The 22,801-nt window shown below is 41.2% G+C and overlaps 1 protein-coding gene across 3 annotated transcripts in view; it reads right to left on the bottom strand.

The window, feature by feature from the left end:
* The window catches only part of FAM110B (family with sequence similarity 110 member B), a 111,492-nt gene extending 89,478 nt beyond the window's left edge, over positions 1-22,014 (bottom strand). For 2 of the 3 annotated variants that reach the window (XM_085052884.1, XM_085052881.1), the window contains exon 1: positions 21,859-22,014. The gene's annotated coding sequence lies outside the window, so the exon portion shown is untranslated. Of the gene's footprint in view, positions 1-21,129; positions 21,427-21,858 lie in introns of those variants that run through there. The other variant, XM_085052882.1, reaches the window with a different exon arrangement.
* Between the last annotated feature and the right edge of the window lie 787 nt (positions 22,015-22,801).

Here is a 22,801-nt window from a genome sequence, read left to right as displayed (position 1 = left end):
GGACTTGGCCACTTATTGCTTCTTTTAGAAACATTTATCAACCTTGTATCAGGTCACTATGCTAAGGCATGAAAGGGGCAACAGTTGCAGAGTACCTCCTTGGGTTCACCTTTGATTTGGGCCACTTGACTGTCAAGCGTCAAAACAGGAGTAAAACTCAAGAGACTACATTCTCATATTGTTCTGACATAAACACAACTCAGCATAGCATAACATTAGAACTTTGACACTTTTCTTATACTTTATAGATAAAAATATCAAGCAGTCACATCATGTCACCAGATGCAGGACAAAAAGCCACGTGCATAGTCTTCCTTTGATAACTCTTCTCTTCTTTAACAGCACTAAGTCCAGGGAAGAAGGAAAAAGCAGAGAGTATTTAAGACAAATTTTACAAAATGGAAACAGTTCACAAAGTAGATTGCTATTTCAAAGCACCAGTCATAAAAGAAAAGATGCTTGGGAGCTTGCAGCTAGTCAGTCATACATCAGTCCATAAAGCGAGGACTCTCTTCTAGCCTGAAGCCAAAGGCAACTGAGATTGTCCTACCCCATCACTCATCCTGAAACTATCCAGCAATTCCTTTTAAATAATGAGGGGGACCACTAGCACTTACACTGGTTAACCTTTGGAATTTCAAAAGAACCCACAGCTAAAAAAATTATGCTGGTCATTTGGGTTGCAAAAAAATCACCAAAAAACACAAGCAACATTTTTGAATATCAAAATAGGTATTTTTCACTGGAGGCACTCATCCCTAAAGATGCGCATTTTGATGATTCCACCAGGTTAATAAAATGTTGATATGGCATTCTTCCTTGTAAAAGTTGACAACATGATATTCCTGCAGAAAATTCTGCACAAGTTATTTACAAAGACAGACACCCAAACTAGCACTAAATCCCAAACATTGAATTTGAACATTCAGAGGTCAGTATGAGGCATCTAAGGAGATGCCTGTGCAACATAAAAAAATCAAGTATCGAAAGCACTATAGACAGAAAGTATAAACTTTAAAATTAAGTCCAACATCTAAAGAGGTACCTATCTAAATTTTTATTGCAGTACTATAATTTCTACTCCTACAGTTGCAGAGTGTACAAACAATGCATTTAAATGTCTGGTTATTATCACAGAATCATAGAGGAGTTTGCATTGAAAGGGACCTTCGAAGGCCATTAGTTCAACCCCTGTGCAACGAGCAAGGACATTTTCAACTAGATCAAATTGCTCAGAGCTCCATTCAACCTGACCTTGAATGCTTCCAGAAATGTGGCATCTACCACTGCTTGATGATAATAAAAAAGGCAATAAATTTTCAGAAGCATGCTTTCTCAGAGCCTGCTGAGAAAGTGTTTCATCTGATCCAATTCAAGCAGAATATGCTTCAACCTGCTTGACACAAACCAGAGAAGAATTATTATACTTTCAAGAGAAAGTAGTATACCAAAAGTCACCATTTGATCACTAACTAAAAAAGTTAAAATAAAATACGTGGGATGTGAACAGAATTTGACAGGTATTCCTAAAATATACTTTTGACGTTATTCTCTCGTGTGTTTTATGTTTTTAATGATCTTGATAATCTTTGCACATTTTACATGCAAATAACCTAACTATGCGAGTTAACTTTTTGATCCAGTAAATTTCAAGTGAATTTCAACACTTGAAGAGCTGTTGGGAACAAACTTTCTTTGTATTGACAATACTTTAGCATTTACACTGCATAGCAATTTAATCAGGATGTTATAATTTAGTTCTGTGTGGGTGTCAACTGACTTGCTTCAAAGTCTGCTTCACATCTACAGAAGTTTTTCATGAAGCAGATGCAATTATATTAATCACATGGGCTGACTACAATGTCTAAGGCTTCTGCACATCTCCCTTTGGGAAGTTAGGACCTGCAACTCCACATTTCAGAAGACTTCCCCTGAAAGCAGTAAATATATTTCTTGACTTTTGTCGCACAAACCCAGTTTTGCTGGTCCTGTAGCATCACATGAACAGGCATTTCAAACTCTCCCACATCCACAAGAGCTTGGGCAGGAACAGGAGAAAAGGAAAGTGTCAATACAGGAGTCCTGAACACAAACATTTTAACTAAAAGTTAAAAACATTTTAACTTTTTAACTAAAGACCTTTTCTCCCTCGAGTTTGCACTCTTTCATACAGTGCCAGACATCAAAATACAGACTTAAGTTCTAAACCCTAACATTTGAAGGAACTACACCAGAAGCAGCTCCAAAATGCCAAGACAGAGGGCATCTAAATTAACCCTTTTTTTTTTTTTGTCTATAGCTTACAAAGAGAATGTTTATGAGAAGACTCTTATCTTGATTTACATAACTTGTAAATTGATGGAAAATTCACTACACCCTCCTGTGTAAGTTATTCCATGATTAATTACCCTTATTTAACTACCTTTGCTTTCATTTCTAGGGTGACACAAAAGATTAAGACAAAATTAAAGGCTTCATACAACTATTTTTCCCAAGTTTGTTTAAACCTCTAATACAGAAGATTACTGTAGCTCTAAGAGCCAAGAATTTCTCTATTCTTCCGGTTTACATATTTAGCAGCACTCTTCCCAGTGGTTCCAGTTTAGATATAGAATACCAGGGCAAGTCACTGGTGCTGTGTAGCTAAACACACAGGGCAGAAGCAGCTGAGGAAGAGGAACAGGAAAGCTAGACAAGGCCAAGTGAGAGACTTCATGTTTTTCTATCTCCCCATGAACTACAAGAAGAATTGGCAAGCTTCCATATTTATTTGTTTCTTTTGCTGACAGGGATGTATGTTTTCAAGAAAAGAAAAAATTCAATCCTGTGGCCAATTTTTGTTATATCAATAGCACAAGACCTCTTTTGGGTAGAGTGTGGCCACAGATGGGTCAGGAGGCTGGGGCCACGGCATGGGGCTGAACAGCAGGCAAGGGGAAAATGCCAAGGGTCCCCAGCCCCAAGCTTGGCCCCACACTGAGAAACACACAGAGAACATGCTCTTGTGAGGTTTTATGATGGTGTTCAGAATTACACAGGGGAAGGAAGACATGAGGGAATGCTGGAACACATCCAGAGCAGGGCAACAAAGCTGGTGAAGGGTCCGGAGCATGAGGCTTATGAGGAGCTGCAGAAGGAGCTGGGGTTATTTAGTCTGAAGGAAAGGAGGTTCAGAGGAAACCTTATTGCTCTCTACAACCTCCGAGAGGAGGTGGTACCCAGGTGGGGGTCAGTCTCTTCTACCAACTAACAAGTGACAGAACAAAAGGAAAAGGCCTCAAGTTATGTGAAGGAAGGTTTAGATTGGATGTTAGAAAAAATTTCTTCACCAAAAGAGCCGTCAAGCACTGGAAGCGGTGGAGTCACCACACCTCTGTGTAGGTGTGGCACTCAGGGGCATGGTTTAGCAGGGGACTTGTGTGGCAGTGTTAGGTTAATGGTTGGACTCAGTGACCTTGGAGGTCTTTTCAAACCTAAATGACTCTGTGATTCCAAGGTGAACCTCTTAACACCCCGATGGAAAGGAAAATGCTCCCATGCATGCTTGAGAGCAGTAGCACTTTGCCAGTGAGGAAGCTTTCTAGCCATGGAGGATAATTTTTGAGGAATAAAGCTTTAAGTTATTAATAAGAATGAAATCTCTTGACCTAGATTTTCTCCAGCTTAAAAAAAAAAAAAAAAACATACACACACACAACAGAGCCTTCCTCTACAAACACAAACATATTACACTTACCATACAGCAGAGCACTTCAAAACAGATATTTCACAATGAAAAGAAAAAAAGGCTTTTTGTGTTCCTCCCTTATCCAGCTTTGTCTAAGAACATGAATACAGATGATGTTTGATTAAAACAGAAACCTGAACCCCAAGTTGCATGTATTTACTTTTCAAAAGCATTCTACAATTTGATTTTCTTCTTGCCTGCTGTGATAATTGATGAAAACTACACAGGGATTAAAATGAGCACAGGTGCGTGTCTACACAGTTCAAAGAGATTTGATCTCAAATGAAAATAATAATAAGATAAAAAAGCTTGAGTATTTTTAGGAGTGGATTTAACATAGCCTAACCAAATAAGCCTAGATTAAAAGTAGGATTTTGCAGTCCAGATTTCATGTTACTGAAATCTAAAATGTGTATTTCATAACATATCAGAAACTTTTGCGAGCAGCACCTGGTTTACTCGTGTTAACATTATATGTGTCAGAGCACATCCAGAGAAAAAATGAAGGCATTACAAACAGTAAAAAGCACCAAAATACAACACAAGGGCACGTGTAACAAAAGACATTTGGCACTAAATCAACATTATTTTTAAATTTGTGAGAAGTCTACGAGCTGAGAATATCTTTCTGCCAATGTACGAATCAGCACAAAACCCGTGCTTATTTTCTTTGCCAAATTTATCCTGCTACAGCTGAATCACAACTTCCTTGCACCCATGAGGTCAGGAACCACTTGAAAAGAAATGCACAATACAGCTAATCTTTGTGTCAGCTCATACCTAATGCAAAAAACATGATCTTCCCCATTTTTCTGTCCCAGCTTCCTCCAGCAAAGCTAACTAGCATGTTGCTAATCCCAAATTTGTTGCACTACTTTGTTAAACAGATTTAAAAGACAAATGCACACAAATCACACAGGATAAAGAATTTATTCTGTGCTCAAGGCTTACTGCTGAGCTTCTGCTAAGAATTGGAAAAAAAACCAAACCAACAGCACTCAATTGTATAGAAAACAAATTTATTTGTCTCAAAGGAAGACTACACTTATGTAGACATTTTTATACAACAGCTGCTTTCTTTCCTAAACTACCTAAACCACTGTTCCTACAATAACATATTCAATCTTCTTTCTGAAGCAGAATCCAATATATTTTTAGGCCTCTGAATAATAACAGTAGGAGATTACAGATATATGGATCAGAGATGGAAGAATTTCCTTTCGTCCCTTCCATCCCCATGCAGGGGGGCAAGCTCATGACTTCATCCCTATGGGACACAAGAGCTAATCAGCACTTCCTCTCAACAGGCTTAATTTTCACTTAAGCACCTTTTTGAGTAGTGAGAATGAGGGAACACTGGCAATCATTTCACAGAAACACATCAGTGAAATCGTCAACATCTGAAATTTTCCCCAGCGGCCCTGTAACTTCATTTACCTCCATACATTTTCCTGTACATCTTAACCACAGATTCATACTTTTGCAGCATCCAAATATAAATTAACTCCAACTCCATGTCAAACATCCTATTGACTTAGTGGTTTTGAAACCCCTGAAGTTTTGACTTTAGATTTTCACACAACCCTCAGAGGACTCACCAGGGCACCAAGCCCAGTCTTTCAAAAGACTGGTAAAGAAACTGAAATTAAGACATAAAAACCTGGAAAAAAAAAATTAACACGCAACAAACACATGCCTCCAGTACATTTTCTTCAATCCAAAATGTATCCTATGTCATTACAACACAGTTCAAAAATATTTCTTTTAAATCTGTTATAACATCAAGAAACTAATTTTCCTGTTGCTTAAACCAGCTTGTATGCTTGCTATTGATTTAACTTATGATGACAGATGATTTATATAGCTCTCTAAATACAAAATTTCAAGGATAAACAAATGAAACTGTATAAACAGAAAACAGTCTTTTACCAATTTCTTGTCAATTAAACACATTGCTGGACAAATCTAGTTGCAAGATCTTATCCTGGCCAATATTAAATTTTAGATGCAGTTTAATTTTTGCACACATTTAAAACTGCAGAGATCATAAAATTACAAAAAGCAAGACCACTAAAGCAAACGAATTCTTTTTCACATTTCACAAAATTCTGCGTCAGTTCAAGCCCTGAAGACGACAAAAACTGTTTTTTTTTTATTTGTGGCATATAATTCTGTACACAAGAAACCATATATGTTTACTATAGAGTTTGAGAGTAACAAAGAGGCGACTAAGGCATTAATTGAAAAAAAATTAAGACTTCAAACCCAAAGTAATTTAGATACTTTAAAATAACCTAAATATCAAATTGCTGTCATTTAGTTTCAATTAACAGATAACCACTTCATTTCTCTGCATGAATTTGCATAGCACATGGCTAATCATCACCTTGTAAAGAGTCTGGGGGGGAAAAAGGGCATACATCTTTACACTGTTAGCGCCTTCTTTTTTGTGAGAGAGCAAGTATAAATAAAAACATGCTTTTTGACACACAGGCAACTAAACAGGAATAAGACTGTAAAGTGAATCAGCACAGGAAGCCCAGGATTAAGGCTGAAACTTTATTCTAATCCTTCTGTTCACAGAAGTAGCGGTCACCAGGCAGCATGTGGTCTGGGCATGCACCTGCAATACATTGGCAGGATTTAAAAGTACTTACGAAGAGATCAAGCTTTGTCTGATAAGTTTCTCTTTGTCATAGAAAGTGGAGTATCTGCCTTCTCCAAAAAACAAACAATAACTACACACATCACATTGTCAGTGATTCTGCTAGAATGGTACTGGGGAAGCTCAAGAAAAGACAAAAAGAACCAAGAAAAACACTCTTGCTGTGAACATACTAAACACTTCAAGTCGACAATCATACCACACCACTATTCTGTGAACTTTGCATCACCTTTATGTAAATTCCTGGATTAACTGATGAAGTCTACCCACTTGGCAAAGGTCTTCACAAACTGAAGAGCGGAGGAAGAATCCTTCAAACACAACGGAATTCCCCTAACAAATAATATTATCGTTTATCTGGTGCTGCAAAATGACTAGTAAAAGAACAAGGCTCATCTTTAAATATCATCTCTTTTCACTTCATGCAATCTTTTCTGCTACTTTTGTACTACAACTTTAGGTGTTGCAGCAGGAAACTTCCAGCTGGGCTTGGGACCTCAGGAATTCCCACTGTCTCTATATGGGAGCTCTTCTGGTTCACCTGGGAGCTAAACAAACATTCACAAGTCCACAGATCCATTTTGTATCATGGAAAGATTGGGTCACCACTAAAAAGTGCATGGGGAGGGGTTTCTAAATCCTGTGATTTTAAGTTTAGCAGAGAGGCACAGAGACCAATACACTTCCCAATGCAGCAGCTTTGAGAAACCTCCGTTTGCACCAAGACCAAAGCTACTGCTTTCAGTCCTATGTCATTTTGTAATAGAAGTTTAAATTCTAAAGCAACAAGAGACATTTTTCATACATTTGGTGCTGCTCCTCTTGGAGTTGAGCAGAAGTGAATTTGGTGAGCTATGCCCACCAGGTTTAACTCCTACCCCATTAGTAGCCAAATACTGACAACAATAAAACCGCAATTCAACACTGTGAAGTGGAAGTGCTTGCAGGCTACCTTCTGACCCTTCCCCTCAAGCATATATGACAAGCTGATTGCCATCTGGAGTGGTTTCACACCACTTCATCTTATTCTACCACTAGGTTCTTGTATTGCCTGAAGTGTCAGCTGCAGTCCAGCAACAGGTATCACAGAGCAAGGGACAACTTACTTATTCCCATACACCACACGGCTGCTTGTTCATTTGAAATCAAGCCACAGGATCACATCACTAATTAAACAAAGAATTTTAGGGCATTCATTATTATTTTAAAGCAGTCAAGACATCAGCTGCCATATCTGACTATGAAGAAACTGTCACAGGCAAGTTAACAAGCTCATAAAAACTGGAACTCACTGAGCTGATACTAAGAGATATTTGGAGAAATAAAATAACATTTCAGCTTCCAAACTGAACATGTTTACATAATTAAGATATGCAAATAAAGATAAACAAAAAGAAAGGAAAAAAATCTTAAAACGCTCTGACTCTATTTGCAGCCATTTTCCTACTTATAAAGCCGCAGCCTTGACTGACAATCAAGTACTAATACTAATGGTTATTTAAAAGTTCATGGTAATTATATAACTTATCCTTTTAAACAGTTTACTGTATTAAATACTAAACAGCTTTATCCTGCATAAAATCAAACCAAGATACAACAGAGCCTCTTCACTGCAATTCTCAGTTTTTTCTTTGAAAAGCAAACTCATTATGTTCTATAAAGAAAATAAAGTCTCTAAAAGAAGACTAAATTCTTTCTTTCTCAAAGGCAGGCTCTGAAGAGATTGCATAAAAAGATATTTTATTCTTGGCTAAAATATGAACATTTGGGAATCACTACTTTTGAGCAAGGACTCACCCACTTAAAGGCAGAAGAATTTATTTTGAAAAGTGGTGTGAAATTTCAGGGGGGGGAAAAAAGAAAAAATCTCATGTATTTTGCACTTCCCAGCTTTTGGTACTTTTCCAGTTAAGACAAAAATCTCAAAATAACCTCTTCCCCATATAACTGTTTTCTCATAGATGCTGCCAAGCTATCTTATACCATCAGCAAGAACTTCTACAAGAAAGTAACTATTGCCAGACAATCCAACTCAGAGGCTTGACAGTAAAAGAGCATTGGAGATAATTTAGGAGAGAACCTGGGAGAGGGGCCTGGGGAATCCGTTTCACTGGGTGCCCATCTCATGCTGCCTTGCCACCACTCTGTTCAGCACCCCTCAGAAGATGTGAGGGAGCAGTGCCGTAGCTAAGAACTCTTGGACAACCTCTCAAAGCACAGGGCAGGGCAGGGCAAGAGTTTGAGCCCAGCCCTCCCACTGCAGACTACGTTCCTACCATAGCTAACAGTCCTTGGGGGAGCAACGCTTTTCCTCTGGATGCAGACCATGTTCTGTAACTGCTTCCCCAGATTCAGTCCAAACCAGCTGCAGAAAGCAAAAGCTCATCTAGAAGATTAGATCAGGTCCCTACAGCAACATTTAGTACTTTTAAACAAAGATTATTATTTGCATGAGTACACATGTGGACACCATCATGTTACAGAAAGAATTCCAAGGGATAGAGAGGATTCAGTCTTCTGTCTCCAAGATGACTCAAGATTACCTGCAGACATCCACTTAACGTTTCTCAACTGTAGAGGAATGTTGCAGATCCCACACTTAACGGCACAAATCAGAAACCAGATCAACTCCTTTTCCCCATCTCACGCATGCACAGTTCCCTGGAAATGCTTTGCGTATTGTCATCCTTTATGTGAAGGAATTGCTATTTCTCTCTTTATAAGATGCAAAACCTTAACTATGACCTGCGAGTGCTCTGTCAGCTGAACTCCTGGCACAGCAGCCCATGAAGTCATCTGTGGCTCTCCTCTTAAGTGCCCATCACAGCACAGGACTGAGAGACACCAAAGGATTCAGGAGGGATGGCTAGGTAGATCCTATGGTCCAACCCAGAGGCCAGCCATGCCCTAATCCAGGGGAGAGGCAGGCCAGGCCATGTCCTGTGGGCTCCTGCAGGAAGCCTGACCTTTGGGCACAGCAGGCAGGCTCTGTGCTTTCAAGGGGCTGCCTCTCCCTGAGATCACTGGGAAGCAAGGTGCACCTGGCTGCCAGGACAAGCCCAACACATGCATCCTGCCATAAAGATGGAATGGAGGACTGAGGAAACACTCTGCCCAAGCAGGCACTTGGCCTCTGCCTCACTGCAGAAGTGTCTCCATGAGCTGCCTTTACAGAAGGAATGGGAAAAAATGGCATCAGATGGTGGCTATTTTGATAACTGCCCTCCTATCACAAGTATCAGTCTCCAGCTAGAATTACTGAACCAGACACCAGCTCATTTTTTCTCTTCCCTTTTTATTTAAATACCCACACCCTGGAATGTACATAGGAGTTAATTAGGGCACTTGTATTATATAGGTCAAGTTCTGACCTGTTCATCTACATACATTAGCATACAGGTGAAAGTACTACAGACATCAAAAATGAAGCATTAATGGTTAGCTCAAATACACATCCTAGGGACTGTTGGAAGAAAAAACAACCAAAAAATTTAAGAAAACAGAAAAGTAACAACAGAGGCAGTAAGGCGGTACTTCATTTGAATCTTTTTCCCAAGAAAATTTTCCCTTGTGAATAGTTACATGTATTTGATGAGTAGACAACATAATAAACCAGACACTTAATTTTATTTCACTTTACATTTTGTTTGTATTCCAGCTGAAGACCAAATATATAAATCAAAATAATTCAGATATGTCTTGAAATGTGCTTCTAAATCATCTGAAAATTTTGTATATCGTTTCCATGTAAAATACATCTCTTTTCATAAAGAGCATATCCCTTTTCTTCCCAAGTAAGAAAAGAATTGGTTAAAACAAAAACCATCAAGCAATTGAGAACATATAAGCAGGTATGGTCTGCAATTTCTCATCTCATCTTCTATACTTTAAGCTGCCAAGGTCTGTGAAGTTGTGATCAGAAAATCTTAGTATTAGAAAAAAGAAACACTGGGCAACAACCCAATGGCACACTCCCTTAATTGTCAAGAGCCTTCAGAGGTTCAAAGCACAATTAACCCAGCCATACTCTAGCACTGTAATTCCCTTTTCATATCCAACCTCTGTCTCTTCCTTACCCTTGGAGAACATTCACTAGAGGTGCCAGTGAAGTTTATAGGGCAGTGACCACAGAATTTCTGACATTCTCATTTACACTTAGATTAATTGTCATTCCAATGAGCTAGCTGATCACAGATAAAAATTGTAACAGCTGTTCAATCTGGTGAACAAGATAAACAAAACTGAAGTGAGGTATATCTTGTCAGAGACCACAATCTTTGCAGTAATGAAAAAGTGAGTTCTGACATTGATTTGAGAAAAATCCCAGCCTAGGAAAATCTCTGCATCTCTGTGTAACTCTGCAAAACAGCTTCAATGAAAGAAAGAGAGAAAAAAAGAACTTGTGCCAACATGAGTGTTCTAGAGAAGAACAAGAGGCTAGTATCTCCACTCCAACATATGAGTTATTCTAATAACACAAAGTGTATTTTAAGAGTTTGGTATTCTATATATTGCCTATTATGAACAGAAAGGTATTAAGGAAGCAATGGGAAATCCACTGTTGCAAGTCCATAACTGTAATGCAAAAAGGAGTATGTGGAGAACTGTTTTATTGCCTCTTTCAGCTTTTATTATATATATTATATATTATGGTACCAAATTACACTTCATTGAAGCAGGACTTCATGGGGATTGTCAGAACTCTTCTGTCTGGTTCAACATCAAGAACAGCTGATGTAATTTTCAAATATAACACAGCTTTCACAATTTGCACTAAATTGAATGAAGTATTCCATGAAAGCAAATCGCACTGATTAAGGAACAGGTTTTGCTTCTCATTAGAAGTTCAGCTTTAAATTAGTGGAAGTTCTAGGCATGGGAAAGACGTAGGAGAAAGACTGGAGCCTCACAGCAGGCAGCTTTGCATTAGACAGTATCTGTATGACAACTTCCATAACACAAGCCACCTCCTTGCCTTCATGTCCAACTCATACTGCAATTCCTTCAGGCTTGCACCTGCAGCAACAGGTGACAGCCACTGGCCTGCAGAGCTATAACACTAACCATGTCCACTGCAAGGGCTTTTCGGATACCAGTCTTTGTCCTTCCAGTCTCCATCTTGTCCCACCTCAGCTGCAACACCTACAGGGAACATGTTCTGAGCCCAGAGCAAATGGGAACCAAGGGTACTGCAAGAGTGACCATGGATCTGTAGGGTGGGCAGCTCTTCTACCAGCATCTCTGCTGATCCCCTCTGAGCAAAATATATAATATCATTGTGCTATTCAGCAGTAGAGCAAGCCTACTGTCTGTAGTAGCATTTGATTAGCCTTGACCACAACGACAGCACAGGAGGCAAATATTCCTCTCTACTCTCTGGCTCAGTAGCACAGCCCACACAATCCAGTAAAATATATGTAGGAGGTGGAGTGTGAGTATCTGATTTCATACTGGGGCAAGGCACCTTATAAAACAATATTTTCAGTAACAGTCATCCAGAAGTGATATGGAAATCAAATTAGTTGATTGCAACAATCTAAACAGCATCATTCAATACCTTCATAGAGGTTCCTGGATAATGAAAGTTCAGAAGGAAAAATCCTGTATTTTATTAAACTGAGCATAGCTGGGTGTCCTAGGTTGCAATATTGATGTATTTAAGTATTCTATTACCACCAGCTGTGGGCCATTAGCTGCTATCACCCACTCCGGATGACAGGCAATGGGCCATCCGTTAGCTATTATCAGCTGCTAACGACCCACCCCGCATGACAGGCAATGGGCCATCAGGGACCCACCGTGTGACTCATGGACTTATCTCATCCCATTGTGAGATGCTCTGCCGAAGAGGGAGGAGCCAGGTGTTCCCACCTGGATATAACCTGGCCTTGGAACTGCCTGAGCTAGCCCTGTCTACTGGGTTCCCAGAGGACCAGAGCTACTACTGGATCTTCAGCTGGAGACTAGACCTTCACAGGATCACCGCTTCAACTGGACTACTTCAGTTGGACTGCTACTACCACCCTAACAGGGTGTTAGGTTGTATCTGACTTTGTCAGTGCTTTTCCTTGTATTATTTCATTTTTTTTTTTTTTTTTTTTTTTTTTTTTTTTTTTAATTTCAGTCTTGACTTGTGATCTCTCACTGGTTTGTTTTCAAACCAACACACTGGGGGACAGGGCCTCTCCCTACAGCTTTTGCATACTAGATTTTAGGCCAAGTAATGAAAACATTAATGCAGCTTAGCCAGCAAAGCACAAGTTAATTCAGCTTCTATCTCCTCAAAGCCTATAATTCTCTGGTCTAGGCTTCATGAAGAGCACTTAAAAATGTTTCAAATACAAGGTGAACATCCATATAATCATCTCTGCACATGCCTGTTTGTGGGTAGTATGGATGCTACTCCAGAAGGCTCTGCAGAGTGCACAGTTCCCTTCCCAGGCCCTGGAAGCCCAAGCAAATGCACCTGCAAGGTTAGGATACGAAAAGTAAGCCCAGCAAACAACATGCAGGTTTCACCATGACACTTTGGAAAAGCCAGCCATGAGGACACAGCTGTTCCATGGCTGCACAGTGCCCAGATCACCATGACTGCACAAGCTGCACACCCACTGAAGCCCAGCATGAGCTACAAAGCTGACACAGCACAGGCTTTGGGGACAGCAGCAGTGCAGGGCACCAACAGAGGGAATGTCAAGCAAAATTCAAGAGCTGATCAACATGTGAGCTGCCACTGGATACCAGGGAGGACACTGTACTCCAGTCTCCATATAATGCTTACAAAGGGGTTCTCTAAGACAGTCCTGTATCAATTCTTTTAGTTCAGCATCTGATTTCTTATTCTTCAGAAAATAAGCCCTTACCTCCTCATGTTAAGGGAGGCCTCCTTAGTTTTTCATTCACATTCAGCATTTACTCAGAAAATTTTCCTTCATCCTTTATCCCTTCAGCCTGCATAATAATACAGGTGATCAAGAATAGTAGGCCACTGACTCAATTTTGCATTTTTATTACGTTTGGGAGAAAGTCTGCTGAAATAATCTTGTTCCAGTTCATCAGCACTTCTGTTCTTCAGTATATATTCTGGATAAAGCCCATGTAGACAAATGAGCAGGGTGATTTTTCAAATAATTTTTGAACTTTCTGGTCCAATCTCTCATTGAACTCATGTTTGCTGTCACTTTCCAGGTTCCTAGGTCAGGAGAGGGTGATTCACATATCTGCCTAGTCTGCCAGGATGGATGGCTTCACAACTGGGGCCACAGCATCAGAACAGCACAAATATGTAGAACCAAGAGACTTTTAGGAATAAATGGTATTTTAAAAAACCAAAATAACAGATAGGTCAAAGAGCAGTTGATTGTCCCACCTCTCCAAACTGCAAAATAACCCATTTAAAATTTCACTCCCAACAGCAACTGTCCAAAGAAGCTCCAAGAAATGTATGCAGCAAATTATTGCCCAGAATACTACTAATCTTACATTTGCTGAGTGAAAACCATATTTCTATTTGTGTGCATTTCTGCAATTGCACTTTTCATTCATTAAGATGAGAAATTGCTTTTTTAATGCAATCTGCTACTATTCAGATAACAAAACAAAGTAATGTCTGGTAGCAGGCTTGCTGTTTTTGGCTTTAGAAGGGTGGGGGTTTTTTATTCCTCTCTTCCTGTGAGAGGAAAGCTTTTCCCAAAGGATTCAAGCAATTTCATAAAACAAATGTAAAAACAAAGACACTTTTGTTTAAGGACTGAAGGTTTTGTTTTGGTTTAAGGGGCATTGAGAGGGAAGGAAGAGAGAAATGACACTGATCATCTTTCAATTAAACAGGGGAAAAAAAAAAAAGAGTTCTCAGTCCTAAAAGAAATCTGTGTGATAGCACAAGCTCGCTATAATAAACAGGCCATCAGTAAACAAATCAAGATGCATTTTCTAAAACAATTTTGTTAATTTTAGTCACAAGTGAACACCTCAAATGACTACAGCAAACAGGAAAACAAGATTTTTCTCCAAATTAAAAAGAGGTAACATTGTGCACCCCTATATGCTGTGCATCATTAGAGTCAATGTCTCCTTTTCCTCACAGTACACCAAACAGAAAGAGGGGTGAGGGGAAAAGACCTGAATTCTGTGGTTTTAAATACACAAAGATTTGGGGGAGTCACTTCAGCTAGAAGTTCTGAAGCTCAGGCCAATAAGCATCATTTCATTTGTAGGAAATAGGACCCAGTATTACAACAGGAGTAAACACCAAACTTGCACAGAAAACAGTGCAAGACAGAGACAGCACAGCAACAATAAATAAAGACAAAACTAACTAGAACACCTAAATTCCTTCAGCAATGTATGTATGGAGGCCTTGCAAGAAATCTGAGTAAGCAGGTCTTCACATCTGTAAATATTCCCCAAGCATTTGTACAAACACATTGCAGAAATCACACATTGTGGAACTGCGATTCTAGTTTCTGATTAGCAGATACTAATTAATAGAATGAACTGATTTATCAGAAAGTCCCTACATATTGTATCAAGCTTCATTATGTAGAGAGAGGATCACAACTGATTTTCAGTGATAAAATAACATCTATCCAAATGGAGCAAAAGCAACCCATGAAGGCCCATTCACATTGCCTACCTTTTAAATTCATTCAGGATTGACAGTGCAATTATCATTCAACACCCAGAACTAACACACTGGGACAACTCAACAGTAATAAAATTCAGTAATATTGTAGCTCAGAAAGGCAAAACACAGATCATAAGAATCTTACAATTAAATACAACATGCACATGGAATGTATCACGTTACTTACTCGTACTTACATGAGCAATTTACAAATGTTAGCAATAAATCTGAATTTTTCAAAATATAATCTTGAAGTATGTGGTTGCATGAGAAGTGACAAGTGGTTCCTAAGATTTTTAAAAAATGGTCTAAAACCACTGGAGTTAGACAGGAAGACAACAGATTGACAAACATATCACAGCATCATTAAGTTTTATATGTATAATATAAAATACAAATAAAGGCACATTATCATCATCATCATCTCAAAAGTATTCTACCCAAGCATAACTTAAATGATTCTCCTCCATCTTAATTTAAACTGCATATATCTATATATGCACATACATACATGAGAAACAGTTTCCTTTCTTGTGGGTGCCTGACCTCCCAAGTAGTAGCACGCACAGATTAACTTGTCAAACAGAGAGAGACAACATACAAAGGTCATTACAAATCCAAAGGTCTGGGTCCACTCATGAATTTGGGTAGTTACTTAGTATAGACTTGTCTAATACTGTGTAGAGGCACTGGATGAAGAAGACAACTCAGACAATACTGGATTTGACTGTTATCTTCCCTGTCCAATAAAGTCTTAAAATATTTCCTCCCATTTCTTAATGTAGACTTTTCCGACTTCAAATTGTAACAGGAAATTATTTGAGTGATTTTGTTTTTAAAGAACACAACAAAGCATAAGGAGACAAGTGCTCTGCTCTTTGATTTGCTAAAGACTGTCTGAATTTAGGATGAATGTCTCCCTTGTAAATATGAAATACTCTTCCACCTCATCCATTAATATTAGGGAATTGAAGGCTGTCAAGTGAGAGATGATGCCCAGCATAGCCCAAGTCTCATCTTTTTTAACAATATACCCAACATTTGTATAACAGAACAATAGCAGTAAATGAAAAATCACAGTAAGCAAATAGCCTAATAATGCATGCTAAAAGCTACCAGGACAATAAATTCAATTTTCCCCGGGATTGTTATATTATTCTTCTGATGGCTCAATACAATCTTTTCACAATTACTTCCTATGGGGCATCCTGACACATTGAGCTCATTACACTGCTCCTCTTTAAAGAAAAAAAAAACAAAAACACACAGACATTTAAAGCAAACACCAAATATTCACTAGTTCAGATTTTTAATAAACTATGCTAGAAAGGAGTTTGCAACTGGATTATTTCTAAGGAAGTAAGACACCTGCCTCATAAATTAAAAACAGATATAAACAATATCAAGACATTGATCTTGCTTTGATGTACAAACACACGCAAAGCATCTTATTTTTTCGATGATTCTCCTCAAAATACATTCACACAGGTGACATATTCTTTTTTCTTTCTGAAGTCATCTCAAAACTTCCAGAAGTTTCACTGGGCATACAAAGACCAACTACAGGAGAGTTAATGAACAGACAGATCCTGATGCTATGGCAAAAACCAAACTAAGTCAACACAGCATAGCCTTCAAACCATTTACACTTTCAATGGGGCACGTCTCTTCATTGTGTACCACTCATGTCTTCAACATTGTCACTAGAGAAAGTGTGTCTCAACTAGCACAAATGCAGCTGGTGCCATGAAACACTCCTAAGGCCAGAGAGCATGAAATCAGGCAGAGGATAAATATGGGCACTCAACCTACAGGAGAACATAACCCTTTTATTTATTTATGGGTGCAAGTCAGCCAATCTGACCTCCAGCCTACACATCAATTCATGCATTTTCTGTCCCACATATATTAATTTGTGGTTACCTTTAATATTTTATGAGTTAAGCTTGATTCCACTCCATTATGCACTAAAAAGAGAACAAAACAGCTACTAATGTCATAGATGAGTGTTTTTTTACTTGCTATAAATTCCACTCACCATCACGTGGTTAGACAACACAAGCTCCCCAAAAATAAGTGCTTCTGCTCATCACACCTCCTTTACTGAAATGACTTTTATTTCTGTTGATTTACTGTGAACACCAAAGCACAAAATATGGCAGTTTCAGTCACCTGAACTGCTCAGCTCCTGAACAGTCACATGCAAACTTCAATACTTAGCTGGGACTCAGGAGATGTACAACTAGGAGTGCATCCAAAATCTGACACTAAGGAAACTCCTTTTGAATTCCCCATGTACATAACTCTTGTATTCATTCATCAAATTATCCTTCCGTAAATCAAGTTTTTAATCCAAAATCACAGATGAATCTTCAGTTTATGACCCTTCCTCTGCTCCAAGAATTTGCCCCAGGGAATTTCTAAGCAGCTGCTATCTCCCATCTCTGCCATTACTAAGACACAAAAGCCAGAGTAGTTTAAGTTTTGGTCTCTCATCTAACTCCAGACTGTTCACATGATCTTTGTAGCCTGGATGTCCATCTACATGTTCCACTAGGATTTACTATTTTCCAAACATAAGTGTCCAGAACTATGTACAGTATTTGACATGAAGTCTCCCTAATGGCTTGCCTAATAACTTGTCTATCTTCACTGAAGAGCTCATCCTGAGGATCATATTTGCTCCCATTTCATGGTCAGTATCAAGTTTGATTATGGCAATTGGAGGCCTTCTCCTCCAAGCCAGTTTTAAGGGATGACTAGCCAGCTGATAGCAGATGTGTTGCTAATAATCACTCAGTAGATAACTTCACTTTAAGAGCTATTTGACTTCCTGTCATTCCTATTGTTTCAGTCATCACAGACATTCAATTCTTCCTGCGCAATAATCCAACCCACCTCAGTGCTGACTACATTTTCTAGCTTTGCCTCATCAGCAATCATCCTTTTCATAAAGTTATTTCAGACAGTATGGTGAAGGAAAGAAACCCGATCCCCACTAATACTGATGCAGGGCATGAATAATTCCTTTATTCATACAGGCAAACTCACAATTTCTCCTTCAGGAGACACCTTGCCATTCTTCAGCTAAGCACCACACTTCCAATTTAGTTATTTTTGGCATATATACATTGAACTGAAGCATTCTGCTCCTTTTGTCTAGGACTTTCAGTATTTAGCCAGTAATAATATGACTTTAGTCTTTCATGACCTAATTGTGGCAAATACATGATGTATTTTATCCTGTTTTCCACTTACCCTTGTATACTTAATTACTTTTTCCATTCCAAATTTGTTCTAAATCCTTGAATTCTATTGCGACCAGAGTAAAAGGTGTGAAGATTTCATTGTCCTTTTAAAATAAATGGAATTACACATCTTTTCCTATATTGCTATCACAACTGCTTTATTCAGCCTAACAGATAACACCCAAATCTATTTTTTTAACCTGGCTCCAGTGTCCTGCATCAACTCTTTCAGAGCCCAAAAACCCTTAGATTTAGTTTGGCTGAGAGCAGCCATAAGACGTTTATTCTGGCCATCTCCATTTGGCACCCTCTCTTTCTCCCATATCCAAATCCTCATCTGCATCTAAACAACTAAACAACTAAAACAAGAACGGCTAATTTCAGAGGCATCAAGAATTTTTCATACAGTCTGGTCCTCACAACATCACAGCCAAATTCTCTTCTCCTGATATTTTTATTTTTACCCCCTCTTAAATTTCTTCATTCTCTAGCTTTTGGCAATTTACATGCTATCCTTATACCTTCTGTTCTCCAACAATGAATCTCCTCCTTTACTTCATTCCTTTTAGGTTTTCTGGTAACTTGCAGTATCTTATTCTCACAGCAAGGTCCATGGCCCCACTTGGCAAGCTATTCCTCCTCCTTAAAATGCAGTTTCCAAGCAGCTATTGTACCTTTCAGTTAAGACAGTCCAAGCCTTTATTTTTTTTTTTTAATTTAAACCTCCAACTCCTACAGGTCTTTGGCTGCATGGACAACACAAACTAGTTCTTCTAACTTCTCAGAACTTGCCCTACTAAAATAAAGCTTCCTTGAAAGAAAAATACTTTGTAGTTGACATATCCTTCAGTTTAATTCCAAATTATTAACTTGTGGCTGATCAACATGTGTGTGCTTAAGGCCTTATGGAATGGAGCCGTAATCTAGCAGCGGAAAACAAGACACGCTGTCAGCCAGTGAGAGACCAGAGATGTTCCAGAATTTAAAGATACACCCTCTAGTACTGGGCAGGCTGTAAACATAAGCCTTCATTTACTCTGCATTCCACTACAATTAATGGCCAAAATCTACTGTATGATAATTCAGTCTACTGACTTCCAACTTAACTAGTCAGCACTGGGAAACATACTTACAAAAGCACATTTGAGAAACACCTTCCCTTTACACACTATTACACTATCCAAAATGTGCTCTATAGCTCCGAGCAATCAAAACAAAATGTTTGCAAAGCTGTGTCCTGTATTTTGACTCAGTTTTGCCTCAGGAAATCAACCTTAGCCCTCCAGATTTTGAAGCATAAGCATGAACCCTAAGCAGAAAACCATCTCCCATCCAGTGGAAGACTGCACCTATATTAAGTGCAACAACAACTAGATCTTTAGCATGCCCACCACAAGCTTAAGAGGGGCAGAGAAGGAGAGTGCTGGTGGCCAAGTGCTACAGCACAACACAGAAAGAGCCTCTCTAGCAAAGTGACAGTGAATGTTCTCAACATGAATCTGGAAAAAACGGCTTTAGCTTGTGATACAATCTTCTTAACATGGATGCACTGGCATGAAGGCAGTGTAGGCCTTCTGTGCAGCAGAGTGAACTTGCTGGCACAGGCTATCAGTCCCATCGAGGCATTAAATCACACTCACCACCACATTCCTGGTATGCCTGCACCTACACGGCAGAGCACAGGCACCTGCCTGCTGCCTCCTGAAACCCAGAGGGTAAACTCAGTACCACAGCATGAAATATCAAGTGACATGCTAAGTTACTAACCCACATTAAATGGGGGCCCTAAAGGGGCACACAGCTCTGTCAGCTCCAACAGCCTCTCACCATGGCAAGGGCTGCCCACTGTCCATGAAGGATTGTTGGTGGACTCTGCATCCACCTCTCTTGGCCATAAACACCATCATGTTCATCTCCCCACGGTGCCTTCCGCTCTCATGACCAGCCTCACCAATTTAAGCAAGCCTTTCCAGCACCAGGGTTGGTGTTCTGCCACCCTCCAAATTGGGAGTATGGCACTGGACGCTTTGAAAAAGCAATTCATTGTTAGCCACGCACTAGGAAATAGCACCCTACCTTTTACTCCAGAAGTGCTTAAAAGTGTTTTATCCTGTTAATTCTAGGTCAGTTGAGTGCACGTGTGGTATGGATTACACTGACCCTTTTAGAGCTCTCAACGTTTTTAAATAAGTAGGACACTTAACATTAGATGCACACCAACCTGCACACCTCCTATACACCACACACCAAGTTCTGCCAGCAGGCTTTAAGGCACAACTAGGGAATAGTTGCTTTATAAAGCATGGCTCTCACAGCCCACAAGTACAAATGTGAAATAATTTATAAATGCCAAGTCTGACCCAGTACCACATTAAATCAATACAGGCATTTTACAAAAAAAGCCTGTATTAGATGAACTGAAGTGACCTTTGCAAAGCTACCCAACAAATCAGCAGCAGATTTACAAACAGCGCAAGTATTTACAGCTGAGGGATGAGAAGGTCTACATTAAAGATAAAAGTTGTCCTGATGTTTACAAAATGTAACAGCATTGTCATTGCAAGCACATAGGAGATGTTTCATCCTTAAATATGAGTGCCTAAAGACTTTAAACACGAGGAAGGATCAACATGCAATAAAATTCAATTCTAAAAAGTTAACACTGCGATTCACTAGAGATGTTAATTTGCCAGTGCCAAGTCTTTGCCAGTTTTAACCTTCTTCTCTGCACTATGAGAAGCCATATATATTGGATCCTTAGACACAAATAATCCCTTTGCTTTCCCTCCTTTTCACAGATGCCTTGTCTGAGCGAGGGAAGGAGGACGGGGAGGAAAAAACCCAACACGTTTAAGTAAATTACCTTTTGGATCAGCCTCCTTCCTTCACCCAGCTAAAGTTTTCTTGAGGTCAGATTAGCACTCGGGAAGGAGAGCAGGGGCGGCAGGCCCTTGGCAGGCGGTGCTGTGACAGACGCGGGACAGACCCAGGGAGGCAGCCATGTGCTTAGCCCCGCATCCCCCGAAAGGGCATCCCGGGAGGAAGTTCTCGCTTCGCACCGACTCGGGGAAATAACTCGGAGGAGTCCAACAGCTATCGCTTCCAGGCTTTCTCCTGGGTCATATGTTTTCCCCTGCCATTAGCGAGGCATTTCAGAGGAGCCAAACCGCCCTGCCCGCTCCGCCGCGAACCCGCTGGCGGGCTGGGGGTCGGAGCCGCCGCCCCGGAGACTGGGGCCGAAGCCGGCTGGGCCGGCGGGGCACCACCCGCGGCACCCACCCCACGGGGCTGAGCTCCGTCCCCGCCGGGAGCCGCCCGCCCGCTCGCAGACCCCCGGCGGCGTGGCTGGGCTGGGCAGGGCTGGGCGGCTCCTGCCGCAGCGCCCGGCGGGGCCGAGCCCCCCGCCCGTCCCCGGGGCAGCGCTGCACCCCAGCCCCGCTGCAGCCCCTTCGCCAGACGCCCGCCGGGGCTGGTGGTGGGGAGTCCCGCCCGCCCCCGCTCCCGGAGCCTCCCGGAGCCGCCCCCAGCCAGCGGGGGAGCCGCGGGACGCCGCCGCGTTCAGCCCCGAGCCGGCGCCGCGCCTCGCCCTTACCGTCCTGGCCAGCGCGGCGCAGGAGCCCCGGAGAGGAGCGAGGCGAAGCCGCCGAGAAGAGCGAGGAGCGGGGGCCGAGAAAGCCGCCGCCGCCGCGAGGAGAAGGCGGAGGGGGCGGAGGATCGGCGGCGGAGGGGAGGAGACGGGGGCGGGGGAGGGCCCGTGCCGCCGGCAGCCACCCGCCCGCCGCGCAGCCGGCGCTTCCTCCCGACGCGCTGCCGAGCCGAGCCGGGCCGGGCCGGGCCGGCGGGGCGGGGAGCTGCGGGCGGCGCTGGGCTCGCCCCTTCCCCGGCCCGCGCCGCACAAAGGGGACCCGCCGCTGCCGCCTTTGTTCGGCGCCGGCAGGGCAGGGCGGCACGCTGGGCGCTGCTCCCACACGGAGGTTGTTCCTCCGGCACTGGCAGGCGCGGAGCAACTTCACCGGAGTTAATTTGGGTCTGTGATGAAAACCCCTCCACCTGTGCCAAACGCTGCTCGGCAAACAGCACTGAAGTCAGCCTACGCGCGGTGCTTCAGCTGCCTGTTTATGCCTCGGGAGCTGACTGGTGACTCCTGTTAAATTAAGGGTGGGTTTTTTATTGCTCAGGGTAGATGGGATCGCGAAAATTGGTTTCTTAGTATTCTGTGCTTGGCAGCCACCGAGAATGAAAAACGAATTTCAGATACACCGTTGCCCGGTTGTCTGTGGTAGGTCGCAGATCTTTCAAACGTTGCTACTCGTTTGCCTATTGATCTATGTGTCCAGTTGAGGTACTTTTCAGAGCTTTTTTTTTTTTTTTTTAATTGTCATGGTACTTTAGTGCTTATCCTATAAATCTCCTCCAAGCTTACCGATTTAGTCATTCAGTTCAGGTATCTGAGGTCAAGGCATGCAGTCTTGTCATGCCAGTTAAAACAGTAGAAGGGGGAGAATTTCCCCTCATTCACTTCTGACTTAGAAGAC

This window comes from Lichenostomus cassidix, chromosome 2 (assembly GCF_008360975.1).
Source record: "Lichenostomus cassidix isolate B80296 chromosome 2, HeHo_3.0, whole genome shotgun sequence".
Classification (NCBI taxonomy): domain Eukaryota; kingdom Metazoa; phylum Chordata; class Aves; order Passeriformes; family Meliphagidae; genus Lichenostomus; species Lichenostomus cassidix.
This window is presented reverse-complemented; position numbering and strand designations above follow the sequence as displayed.